Raw genomic sequence first — 13273 nt, 5'->3', positions numbered from 1 at the left:
GTCTGAGAGCATCGAGACAAAGTTGCCACCACCAAAAGGTTAAAAGAAAGAACTATCGTATTTCTTGATAAATGTTCCATGAGTTTTGATGCACGCTGCACACTGTGGTATTGTGTGCTTTGCCTGATTTTTTTACAGCATGTTTCACCCAACATGTGCTTATGTTACCTAACATCTGTTTCAGCTGTGTATACACTACAAAGTGTTATTTTTCCTGGAGTTAATATTTACCTCATTCAGTGAGTTAAATGCAGTAGTACATGCCTCATATGCTTTTCTTACAGTAAGTAGAAATCAAATTGATTAAATTTATTAATTGTCACTGTTACTGGTTGGAGAAGTAATATTGAATAGCTTCACTACCTTGGTTTAGGACAGGGGTCATCATCGTTGTGTCTACGAATTGCATAAAAGTCACTAGATAAATTCAGTTGTAGCATGCTCTGTTTTTGCCAGCTGATGGATTCAAAAAGGTGGATAGGAGGGAGTTTCATGAATCACACTGGTTGTGCCAGTTTGACTGTATTTTTCCTGTATCTCCTCGGCTCATGTACAATAGGGTTAATTCGTTCCAGAACTTTCCAAACTACATTGTATGAGCAGTACTGTTTATCCAGTTAGATCTTGTGCAGTAAGGTAGCATTAGATCTACTGCACACATCTAAGTGTAAGGTCATGTGGCAGAGGAATTGCTGGTATGCTTCTTTCTTATACTGGAGAAAGGCATATGATTGCTCAGAAAGGTTGAAAATATTTCTTGGGTGATTAGAGCACAGTAGTCATTTCTGTCTATAGATTTCTCCAATAGTAAATGACTATTGCTTGGCTTTTAGACTCCGTACTCCGATGTTCTTCTCTGAAAAACTAAAACAATAATATCATTCCGCTGTCTCTCAGGGCTGTCATCATCATCTCGAAGTCCCATTTAGATGGAAAAAAGCCCCAAACCTCATCTGCTTCTTCCTGAGCACTCCTCTATTTTAGCCATCATACTTTTCTACTTAAAATGAGCTGTTTTCTTCCCCTTGTTTCCCTTTATAGATGGGCAATGGGAGGAAATGACTGTTTGTATGTACTTGAGAAGTAGCAAAAGTGTCTATCTACAAAATGCTTCCTCCATTGCAGAGAATATTTTTTCTTTTTGTAATACTAGCTGCCCTATGAAATAGCAACGGATTTGAAACTGCCCTTTTAATGTGACGAAATCCCGCTATTGACTTCAGACACCATAGGGAAGAGAACAACATATTATCATGTTGGAAGTGTGAGAGCAACTAATATCTCCAGTGGACTTTCCTGTGCATTCTTCTTTTGGGTGCTCAAAGAGCCCTCTATGGAAATGATTTTGCAAACTCTTAACTGAGTCTGTTTTGATTTCTTCAGGTGAACTGAAAGTGGAATGGCAATAGCAAGGGAATATGTGCTGGCAGCTCATAAACCAGATTATGTTTGAAACCTGTTTCTGGCTGCTGTTTGCCTTCTTGTAAGCACAAGGAGGATAAATCTATTCCCTGTCAAAGCAAGGCTTTAGTGATATCAGCAGCTAAAAAAGTGATCAGGAAGAAAATATGACAAAATAAATCACTGATTGGAAAATAAAGGGCTAAAGGGCTGAGGTATGTTTGAATCATTCCCACTAATAAAGTTCCTAACTACTTCTCCCTAATTCAGGTGATTCACTGCCACTCGACTTTTCAGCACCATTAATGCCCAGTTTAAAATATCCACAAGATAGATTACTGTACTAAATACTTTACAGTACAGGGTTTACGGTCAGGATTTAGTGGAAAGCTTCTTTCTGGTATAAATCATGCTATGAATATTGATTGTGGTATCTTCTACTTATCTAAAAGTTTTATGAGACCTTAAAAAAAAAGATACTGACTCTGTTTTGGTGTGAAAGATCCTCTTCCAGAAACTAATCTGAGGAACACCTCTAATATATGCCGATTCAGTGTTTATATAGTTAAGAATGACTTTATAACAAAGTGCTGCCAGTCCAGACCAATTTATTATATGCTATACAAGTGTTAAACTGCCTTAAATCAATAGTTAAGAAGACAGGAGAGTACTTGGGTGTAATAAGTCATCATTTTAATGAAATATAGATTATTCTGAGACTATTAAACAAGTGGTTGGTGTCAGGAAAATTGTTCACTTTTTCAATGCTAAACAAAACCATCTATTTTAATGGAGTAAAATCAATAAGCAGCTGAGACCTGCCATGTAGCTTGAATGCCTAAGTAAACGTATAGTTAGAACTGCCCATTGATAAGTAGATGGGTAACTGCTTGCATGTCCTGGTTACTAAATCTGATTAAAGAAAATGGTTTAGAGAGGGTTGGGAAAAAAGGAAAGAAGCAGAAAAAAAAAAAAAGCATTTTGAGTTAACCACTTATTTTTCTTAACAGACACTTTCGATTTTTTTTTTTTTTTCCCGAAAATATTTCCCAAACTGCATAGATACTGGGGGCTGAGGATAATTCAGGAGTGGGGGATCTATTGCAGTTTAGCAGTTGAATTGAAGCCCCAAGGGAGCCCCAAGACAAAAGTAATTTAGAAATTTGCCTCAGGTTAGAAAAAAAAAATGGTTTCCAATAATGAGCACAGTTTTACTTAATGTTTCAGTATTATCTTAAAAGAAAAAAAAAAAAAAAAAAAAAAAAAAAAAAAGTAAGTCTAAAACTATAACATGGTTGAAAACACACCTCCCATTCATCAAAGAAAAAAAAAGTCTATTCTACATCAGGATAAAAATAGAGGCTTTAGCACTTCTGTGAAAATACCTCTTCTTTGAACAAGAACTCAGATGACCACGGTGCTAAAGCAGGCTGGAAAACCCAGGATAAAGTCTCTGTTGAAAAAATAGGCCTTATATTTAGGGATTTTTATGGTGAAGGTTTTAACCACTTTGATATTTTCAATTGAATTTCTCTCATTTTCTCTCTTTATAGAATAATTAAAAATTCACTTAGTAAAGAGAGAATTATTTTATAAGATGGAATTTAGGGCACTCAGCTAGAATACTGAAGACTTTGATCTCAATCATATTAAGCAGAAACGTGAAATGAGGTCTCTCATGGCTGGATACACTGGTGCTTGGGCAGTTAGCTAATCATAGGACTTCTTTACTTTGATCATTTCTATTGTGAGGCTGAGAAAATTCCCAGCGTTTTCCAGCATTGGTGGTTGGTTGTTTTTCATAAAATTTCCACTTGGAAAAATCAGAATTTTTCAGTAAAAGCCCGACTCCAGATTTCTCATCTTAGTCTATCTACGGTAGACTAAATCACATCCCATCCTTTTCCTTCCACCAGTAGCTTCTTTTGACACTGCCTGCTAGTAAAACATATTTCATGAATAAGTTTCACTCGCTATCACTTGGCAAATTACAACTTCTGAAAGTACACAACTGAAAAACTCCTAAAGAGAAGACATTAAGCAAACACCTCTCTCTTGGCCCATTGATTTATATTTATATTACAATAGGACATTAATTTATCAGTTGTGTTATGTTCTGTTTGCAGCTGGTTGTCTCTGAACAGTTCAAAAGCAGTGGCTGACTTGAAGGATATCTTGAGTTTTTTTATAAAATACATTTGAAGGCAAACCCCCCTGAGTTTTGAGATGATTTTTAACATTGGCAGCTAAAGGTACCGACTTAGTAACTCATTTAGTTAAATATAGACATCTAGTGCTATTTAACATATCTCAAAATGTTCCACCTTGCCACCCCAGTGACTGGTCATAGATGAAGGAATAATAATTCCTTAATCTAATGCAAGTAGTGAATGGACATTGTAAGATTGCTCTTGTAAGCAAACCTGGAGAAGTCTCTACATACAGTCCAGTTAGCACGTTTAAAAGGTCACTTTAAAAGAACAATTCTAGGAAAATCAAGAAGATATGACCTTCCATAACATTGTTCCTACTTTTTCAGTTACTGATGAAACGAATATAAAGCAGTATATAAACACATAGGCAAACAGCTCACTTATTTATTTATTTTCCCATCCATAATGTATCACTATATTTTTAAACTAAGCCCGGCAGGTAGGAAGATCCTATACCATTTCAAATAAGGTCCTTTGTCCATGCATTTCAGCATGATTGTTTTATATGATTTCTTTCTGGGATTAGCCCCGATGCTTTCTGAAACATTAGTTAAAGATCCTTTGCAATAAATCCTAATGTCTGCTTTAATAAATGCTTTCTACAAAGATGTGTGCAGGTGGTTTTTTTTGTTGTTTGTTTGGGGTTTTTTTGGGTTGTTTGTTTTTTGTTTTTTTTCCCTGATATCTAACTCTGAGACATCCTTATCCTGCAACATGGATTTTTTTCCCTTTCCTTCTGATATACTCTTTTCTCTCATTAAAGGCATTTTATTTAAAGCTGATTGAATTCAGCAATAATGGAGTCCTCAAAACAAAACAAAACAAAACAAAACAAAACCAAAAATACATTGCTAAAATTTCATATGCCAATAGGTACAGACTGAATACAGGACACAAAGTTGTGCCAGGTGTTTAGGAAGAGAATAAATATAAAACTTCTTGTTCTTCTATCATTTACCATTCTCAAGAACCGGACAAAAATATTTCTTAGAGGACAAAGCTTATAGTGATGGAATAGCACAGCCAGCTTTGAGGCTGGGGGAGGGAACTGAAGAACCCCAGTGCCCTTTTAGCTGCAAGAAGATAATCTGCTGCAGGGTGTGAAAGCAGAAATCTGTTCTTTGAAAATTACATCTTCTCCCTGTGTGTTTTCTTGCAGAGCCTCTGAGCTCTGAACCAAACCAGATCAGATGTTTTCAATGAGACAGGACCGATTAGGGTAGTCAGTTTTTCCTTATTCCTCTGCTTGGCTGGAGAAAATGAGGATAAATTCTTGTCTCACAGCTGTCATCAATTACTAGTTTCTTTACAGAGTTCTAAGAATAATATTCCTCTGTCCAGCAGAACAGCATTTTGGCAGCTCCCTGTTCTTTCTTTTTATGTATTTGACACAACATGTTTTATTTCAGTTAACTGAGGTGAAAAATGAAGTTAACACTGTTAAGGACACAACTTTAATGAGTATTTTCCTCCCTTTTCATTGTCTGTGCATCACATACTTCAAATTTATTTTAAAAACCCACAAAAAAAAACAAAAAGCATTTTTTTTTTCTCATCTGCATGGCTTTTTCCTCTTTTTAACCCTAAACTCCAGTCTTGAATTGCTAATAAAACAGATTACTAGAGTCTATGGACAGTACAGAGTCAGAGAAAATCATGCAAAGGAACATCATGGAAATAGGGAACTGCCGCACAAGATCAGTACTGGAAAAACCTTAAAGGTTCCTAGACAAAACAGGATTTATTCATGTTTATACCCACATATCTGACTTTGAATGGTCTTGCTAATTATCTTCTTCACTGCCTTCTTACCATGTGATTTTTAAGTAGTCAGCTGAAGATGTAAGAAATTTCTTTTCATCCCTTTTCTTGTAATGGTGTTGCAGATGAACTGCTTCATTTCAGGTAACACCTAGCTTGAACTTCCATATTGAATCAAATCTGAAGTCAGCTTTCTCACAACAGCTGGGGTAATTTTGAAGATAATAAAATAAAAAGAAGACACATGAAACTGATGAAGAAAGCCTTGGTTGGTTCATACAATCATAGTATAGATAGAACAGTTTGGGTTGGAAGGGACCCTTGAAGGTCATCTAGTCCAACCCCCTTGCAATGAGCAGGGACATCTTCAACCAGCTCAGGTTGCTCAGAGCCCCGTCCAACCTGACCTTGAGTGTTTCCAGGAATGGGGCATCTACCACCTCTCTGGGCCACCTGTGCCAGTGTTTCACCATACTCAGCATAAAAAATTTCTTCATGATGTCCAATCTATATCTACCCTCTTTCGGTTTAAAGCCGTTATCCCTTATCCTATTGCAACAGGCCCTACTAAAAACTCTGTTCCCATCTTTCTTGTAAGCCCCCTTTAAGTTCTGGAAGGCTGCAATAAGGTCTCCCCAGAGCTTTCTCTTCCTGAGGCTGAACAACTCCACCTCTCTCAACCTTTCTTTATGGGATACACGTTCCAGCCCTCTGATCATTTCTGTGGCCCTGCTCTGGACCAGCTCCAACAGACCCATGTCTTTCCTGAAATGAGAACCCCAGAGCTGGACACAGTACTCCCGGTGGGGTCTCACCAGAGTGGAGTAAAGGGACAGAATCCCCTCCCTAGAAGGGCTGGTCACACTTCTTTCGATGCAGCCCAGGATATGGTTGGCTTTCTGGGCTACAAGCACACATTGCCAGCTGATGTTCAGTTTTTCATTGACCTGTACCCCCCAATCCTTCTGGGCAGGGTTGTTCTCAAACCCTTTCTCCTCCAGCCTCTATTGATATTGGAGGTGTGGTGGTGCAACTCCCCTCACCCCTCCCCCACTCCTGGGCCACATACCAACCTGAGGAGTTAAGTACTGCTGATGGTTAAGACACCCCTTTGAGGAGCCTGGCTCTTCCCTCCTTATCACTTGGGGACAGTTCTAACAGCCCATCACCTCCTAGTGACCTGGGAGAACAATAACAGAATTACACACCCATCAGGTTCTTGCACACTGAAAGACACGAGAACACCTCATTGTCTGAGCTAGGCCAGAGTGATAAGGGTTTGACAAAAGTCAATTAGGCCCCAAGTCTGACTCTCTGAGCTCTCCTGGACCCCAGAAGGTCTGTGACCATCATCTCCCCTGAGCTGGGACATGTCTCCAGTACTAACTCTTCAAGGTTCCATCCACTGGTAGAGCCAATGGAAGGCCAGGGCTAAGAAGACCCACTCAAGTCTCAGTTATTGCCTGTTGAGGAATGCTGATGCATTGTGAGTATTCACTCTAAACATAAGAAGAAAGAAATTCAGACTCTGAGCTGGCTTCTCTTTCACCCACTCTCTCTGCTTACCAATACATTTAAGTATACACAGTTAATTTTATGAGTGTGGGGACATCCTTATTCCATTGGATCCAAATATTTTGTCTGTCTGTGTGTTTGTACATTTTGTATCTCTGAATGTGCGTGTATATATGTATAGATTTATGGTACCATACAGTAAGTTAGTGTGAATCTTGACAGTGACTAAGTACTGTTAGTCATTAATAAATCTTGATTTGTTGCTAAATCATTACCGTGTAAATACTTTCATCTGAAACAGGGGGTTACCCTGACTCATGTGCAGGACCTTGCACTTGCCTTGTTGAAGCTCAGGAGATTCACCTGAGCCCACTTCTTGAGCTTGTCAAGGTCCCTCTGAAAGACGTCCTGTCCCTCAGGCATGTCAGCCACACCACACAGCTTGGTGTCATCTGAAAACTTGTTGAGGGTGCACTCAATCCCACTGTCCATGTCATTTAGGAAGATACTAAACAGAACTGGACCTGATAAGGACCCCTGAGGGGAACCATTTTCTACTCATCTCCATCTGGACATTGAGCCGTTGACCACTACCCCCTGGATGTGACCATCCAACCAATTCCTCATCCACCAAACAGTCCACCCATCAAATCCATATCTCTCTAATTTAGAGAGATGGATGTTGTGGGGGACTGTGTCAAAGGCCCTACAGAAGTCCAGATAGATAACACCATGGCTCTTTTCTTGTCCATTTCTGTAGTCACTCCATCATAAAAGGCCTCTAGGTTGGTCAGGTAGGATTTGCCCTTGGTGAAGCCATGCCGATTGTCTCGAATCACCTCTCTGCCCTCCATGTGCCTTAGCATAGCTTCTAGGAGGATCTGTTCCATGGTGTTCCACGGCACAGAGGTGAGGCTGACAGGTCGTAAGTTTTCAGGTTCCTCCCTTCTGACCTTTTTAAAAATGAGTGCAATGTTTCCCTTTTTCCATTTACCAGGGACTATCATGACTTTTCAAATATCTTGGAGAGTGGCTTAGCAATGGCATCAGCCAGTTCCTTCAGGACTCTGGGATGCATTTTGTCAGGTCACATTATGTATGTTCACGTTCTTCAGGTGGTCACAAACTTGATCTTCTTTTACAGTGGGAGAGATTTTACTCCCCCAGTTCCTGCGTTCTGGTCCATCCATTTAAGCAGTGTACAAAGAGGCTGTCGGTGAAGACTGAGTCAAAAAAATTGTTGGGGGCCTCAGCCTTCTCCTCTTCTGTTGTTACAAGTTTGCCAGTTGTGTTCATTAGGGGGGGTACACTTTCTCTGACCTTCCTTTTCTGGCTGGTTGAGTATTTTTGTTTGTACTTTTTAGGGTGGGTTGGTTTGAGGGTTTTTTTTCTTTCTTGTTTGTTTTTGGGTTTTTTTTGGTTTTTTTTTTTTATACCAGCTTTTAATCCTAGAGTAAAAGATGCAGGTGATATTGAGAGAATGAGTCTTCTTAGAACCTTTCAAGCCTTAACTTTCTATTTCCTTCTCTTTCCATGCTGGTCAGAGTCTGTGTGGGTTTGCCTGTGAATCCTTGTCAACATTTAACAACAACTTGCGAACGTGAGGCAGTGCTGCTTCCTGTGTCAGGTGCCCAGGCTGCATATGGAACTGTCATGAAAACCATAGTTTATATTTACGGGACTGATTGCCATAGACGAATACTGCCAAATAGATGTGGTCACTCAATGACAAAATGACATCAACTGTGCAGCATATCCTGTGTTTCCATTCCTGAGTGTTTCCTTTCTATGATATTTTTTAGTTTTTCTATAGAAGTCTACAAATAGAATTGAATAAATATTTTAATAGTGAAATACAGGATGGTTTTAAAAGAGATTAAACAACTTCTGTCTATGCTTCTGTCTTCTACAGCCATGATTCACTGTGAAAGCGGGACAAGGACTATTACTGTTCCTCACTCATAGGATAATAATAAATACTGACTCTTTAATACAGTGCAGTGGGTAATAGCTCTACCTTCATCATGTATTAACTGTTGCACTGTTGCTTTGGGCCACTGTAAGTATGAAAATTTGATTTCTACAGGGCTAATTCCACTTTCTATCAAAAAATAAGAAATAAACCAAATATCCAAAAATAAACAAGAAAAATATCTGGTTGCCATACCTCCTCTCTATAAGAAAAAAGGGTGCTTTCACCCTGCCTTCCCTGATAATGGTTCCTTTGAGAAAGCTTAGTTCAGACTAGAAAATACCTCATTAAGCAGATACCCTTCTGGATTTTTCAACATTAAAGGCTGTGATTTGTGACAAATTAGAATAACTAGAAAGGTGAGAAACTTGAAGTCTGGAGCTTCTATGACATAATTTTCCCTACCCTAACATCTCATGACTTCAGTTTAAATAGTAATTGTAACCTTACAGGTCCTTGAGTTTGTAATCTATTCATCCTTAGCAATATAAAAAAAGGCAATGTGTATGAAACACTGTATCATTCAATTCCCATGTCTAGGGTACAGAAGAGTAGCCATACATACCCAGAAGAAAGATCCATTTATCCAGAATCCTTCACATGTCCAAGAGCAACAAAAAAGAGGATGCCCTATGAAGAAAAGAAGAAAAAGATATTGTCACTGCAAACCTGTGAAGCATCCCTCCAACTTCCCAAAGTCTGTGCCTCAAAAACTCCTTGAATCCAAGGTTGTATCTTTATAAGATTAAATACAGATGCCATCTCTTCTTTCTTTCTGAACATTGTTCTGCTCTGGTCAGGAAGCTCCTCAGTAACAGATCTGAGCTATCTTTCTATCAGCACTTTCCCCAAATGTCTTTCATCGCTCTAAGAGACTCTCAGCATCTCCAAAGGTTGGTGTCAGCCTAAAACCATCACAGTTTTCACTGGGTTTTGGAACATGGAGACAAAATATAACTTCGGGTTTTACACCATAGCTTTTGGTATCAGAACAATGCTTTAATTAACTCTTCTAAAATAGCAGAACATTAGTCCATAATATCCTTTTCAGTTGTTAGGCTTTTTAGAAATACATTGATATACGTGATGAATGATCATGTTAAGAAGAGGCAGATTTTCTGATAAGACTACATTTTAGCTCCCAGTATGAGGGAAGATAATTTAAATTCTATGATGCATGAATCAGTGCACTAGAGGCATACAAATGAAGACAAAATTGGGTCAATCTCCCACCATAAAACCAAGTTAAGCAGCTAGACAAAGATGTATGTGAACAAATTGTTTAGCAACATTCATCCTTTTGAAGAGTCTGCTTCATCATTTCATTGTGCCATCTTTGTCCTGGAACATCTGCTGAAACAGCAGTTTAAAAGACGTACCTGCTGCAAAATGCCACTCTCATGGCACAACCTGAGAGTAAAAAAGAAAGAACAAGAGGAAGCAGGAAATGGGAGACAATTGTGTAAATTAAAAGTGTACATATAAGATGTTAAAAACTGAAGAGGTACGTCCTAATTCCTCACAATGTGGTTGGAAAGCACATAGAGGCACCACCAGATAAGTGGATGATGTTGATTTGAGTTGAGACACTGCTTTGTCAATTCTGGAGAGAAATGTGCCCCAGACTGTGCCTATGTGTACATCTGCCTGGGGAGCCACTGGATGATAGGAAAAAAAATAGAACAAGATCAAAATTTTCAGTTTTCAAAAACTAATGTTTTTCATTAAATAAATCTAAATACAATATAATTTTTCAGATATGCTCGGTGTTGAGAGGAGAGGAGAGGAGAGGAGAGGAGAGGAGAGGAGAGGAGAGGAGAGGAGAGGAGAGGAGAGGAGAGGAGAGGAGAGGAGAGGAGAGGAGAGGAGAGGAGAGGAGAGGAGAGGAGAGGAGAGGAGAGGAGAGGAGAGGAGAGGAGAGGAGAGGAGAGGAGAGGAGAGGAGAGGAGAGGAGAGGAGAGGAGAGGAGAGGAGAGGAGAGGAGAGGAGAGGAGAGGAGAGGAGAGGAGAGGAGAGGAGAGGAGAGGAGAGGAGAGGAGAGGAGAGGAGAGGAGAGGAGAGGAGAGGAGAGGAGAGGAGAGGAGAGGAGAGGAGAGGAGAGGAGAGGAGAGGAGAGGAGAGGAGAGGAGAGGAGAGGAGAGGAGAGGAGAGGAGAGGAGAGGAGAGGAGAGGAGAGGAGAGGAGAGGAGAGGAGAGGAGAGGAGAGGAGAGGAGAGGAGAGGAGAGGAGAGGAGAGGAGAGGAGAGGAGAGGAGAGGAGAGGAGAGGAGAGGAGAGGAGAGGAGAGGAGAGGAGAGGAGAGGAGAGGAGAGGAGAGGAGAGGAGAGGAGAGGAGAGGAGAGGAGAGGAGAGGAGAGGAGAGGAGAGGAGAGGAGAGGAGAGGAGAGGAGAGGAGAGGAGAGGAGAGGAGAGGAGAGGAGAGGAGAGGAGAGGAGAGGAGAGGAGAGGAGAGGAGAGGAGAGGAGAGGAGAGGAGAGGAGAGGAGAGGAGAGGAGAGGAGAGGAGAGGAGAGGAGAGGAGAGGAGAGGAGAGGAGAGGAGAGGAGAGGAGAGGAGAGGAGAGGAGAGGAGAGGAGAGGAGAGGAGAGGAGAGGAGAGGAGAGGAGAGGAGAGGAGAGGAGAGGAGAGGAGAGGAGAGGAGAGGAGAGGAGAGGAGAGGAGAGGAGAGGAGAGGAGAGGAGAGGAGAGGAGAGGAGAGGAGAGGAGAGGAGAGGAGAGGAGAGGAGAGGAGAGGAGAGGAGAGGAGAGGAGAGGAGAGGAGAGGAGAGGAGAGGAGAGGAGAGGAGAGGAGAGGAGAGGAGAGGAGAGGAGAGGAGAGGAGAGGAGAGGAGAGGAGAGGAGAGGAGAGGAGAGGAGAGGAGAGGAGAGGAGAGGAGAGGAGAGGAGAGGAGAGGAGAGGAGAGGAGAGGAGAGGAGAGGAGAGGAGAGGAGAGGAGAGGAGAGGAGAGGAGAGGAGAGGAGAGGAGAGGAGAGGAGAGGAGAGGAGAGGAGAGGAGAGGAGAGGAGAGGAGAGGAGAGGAGAGGAGAGGAGAGGAGAGGAGAGGAGAGGAGAGGAGAGGAGAGGAGAGGAGAGGAGAGGAGAGGAGAGGAGAGGAGAGGAGAGGAGAGGAGAGGAGAGGAGAGGAGAGGAGAGGAGAGGAGAGGAGAGGAGAGGAGAGGAGAGGAGAGGAGAGGAGAGGAGAGGAGAGGAGAGGAGAGGAGAGGAGAGGAGAGGAGAGGAGAGGAGAGGAGAGGAGAGGAGAGGAGAGGAGAGGAGAGGAGAGGAGAGGAGAGGAGAGGAGAGGAGAGGAGAGGAGAGGAGAGGAGAGGAGAGGAGAGGAGAGGAGAGGAGAGGAGAGGAGAGGAGAGGAGAGGAGAGGAGAGGAGAGGAGAGGAGAGGAGAGGAGAGGAGAGGAGAGGAGAGGAGAGGAGAGGAGAGGAGAGGAGAGGAGAGGAGAGGAGAGGAGAGGAGAGGAGAGGAGAGGAGAGGAGAGGAGAGGAGAGGAGAGGAGAGGAGAGGAGAGGAGAGGAGAGGAGAGGAGAGGAGAGGAGAGGAGAGGAGAGGAGAGGAGAGGAGAGGAGAGGAGAGGAGAGGAGAGGAGAGGAGAGGAGAGGAGAGGAGAGGAGAGGAGAGGAGAGGAGAGGAGAGGAGAGGAGAGGAGAGGAGAGGAGAGGAGAGGAGAGGAGAGGAGAGGAGAGGAGAGGAGAGGAGAGGAGAGGAGAGGAGAGGAGAGGAGAGGAGAGGAGAGGAGAGGAGAGGAGAGGAGAGGAGAGGAGAGGAGAGGAGAGGAGAGGAGAGGAGAGGAGAGGAGAGGAGAGGAGAGGAGAGGAGAGGAGAGGAGAGGAGAGGAGAGGAGAGGAGAGGAGAGGAGAGGAGAGGAGAGGAGAGGAGAGGAGAGGAGAGGAGAGGAGAGGAGAGGAGAGGAGAGGAGAGGAGAGGAGAGGAGAGGAGAGGAGAGGAGAGGAGAGGAGAGGAGAGGAGAGGAGAGGAGAGGAGAGGAGAGGAGAGGAGAGGAGAGGAGAGGAGAGGAGAGGAGAGGAGAGGAGAGGAGAGGAGAGGAGAGGAGAGGAGAGGAGAGGAGAGGAGAGGAGAGGAGAGGAGAGGAGAGGAGAGGAGAGGAGAGGAGAGGAGAGGAGAGGAGAGGAGAGGAGAGGAGAGGAGAGGAGAGGAGAGGAGAGGAGAGGAGAGGAGAGGAGAGGAGAGGAGAGGAGAGGAGAGGAGAGGAGAGGAGAGGAGAGGAGAGGAGAGGAGAGGAGAGGAGAGGAGAGGAGAGGAGAGGAGAGGAGAGGAGAGGAGAGGAGAGGAGAGGAGAGGAGAGGAGAGGAGAGGAGAGGAGAGGAGAGGAGAGGAGAGGAGAGGAGAGGAGAGGAGAGGAGAGGAGAGGAGAGGAGAGGAGAGGAGAGGAGAGGAGAGGAGAGGAGAGGAGAGGAGAG

This window comes from Athene cunicularia (genome assembly GCF_003259725.1).
Source record: "Athene cunicularia isolate RWA chromosome 2 unlocalized genomic scaffold, athCun1 chr2_part1, whole genome shotgun sequence".
NCBI classification, from domain to species: Eukaryota; Metazoa; Chordata; class Aves; order Strigiformes; family Strigidae; genus Athene; species Athene cunicularia.
The sequence above is the reverse complement of the archived record's forward strand: the minus strand, read 5'-3'. Positions refer to the sequence as shown.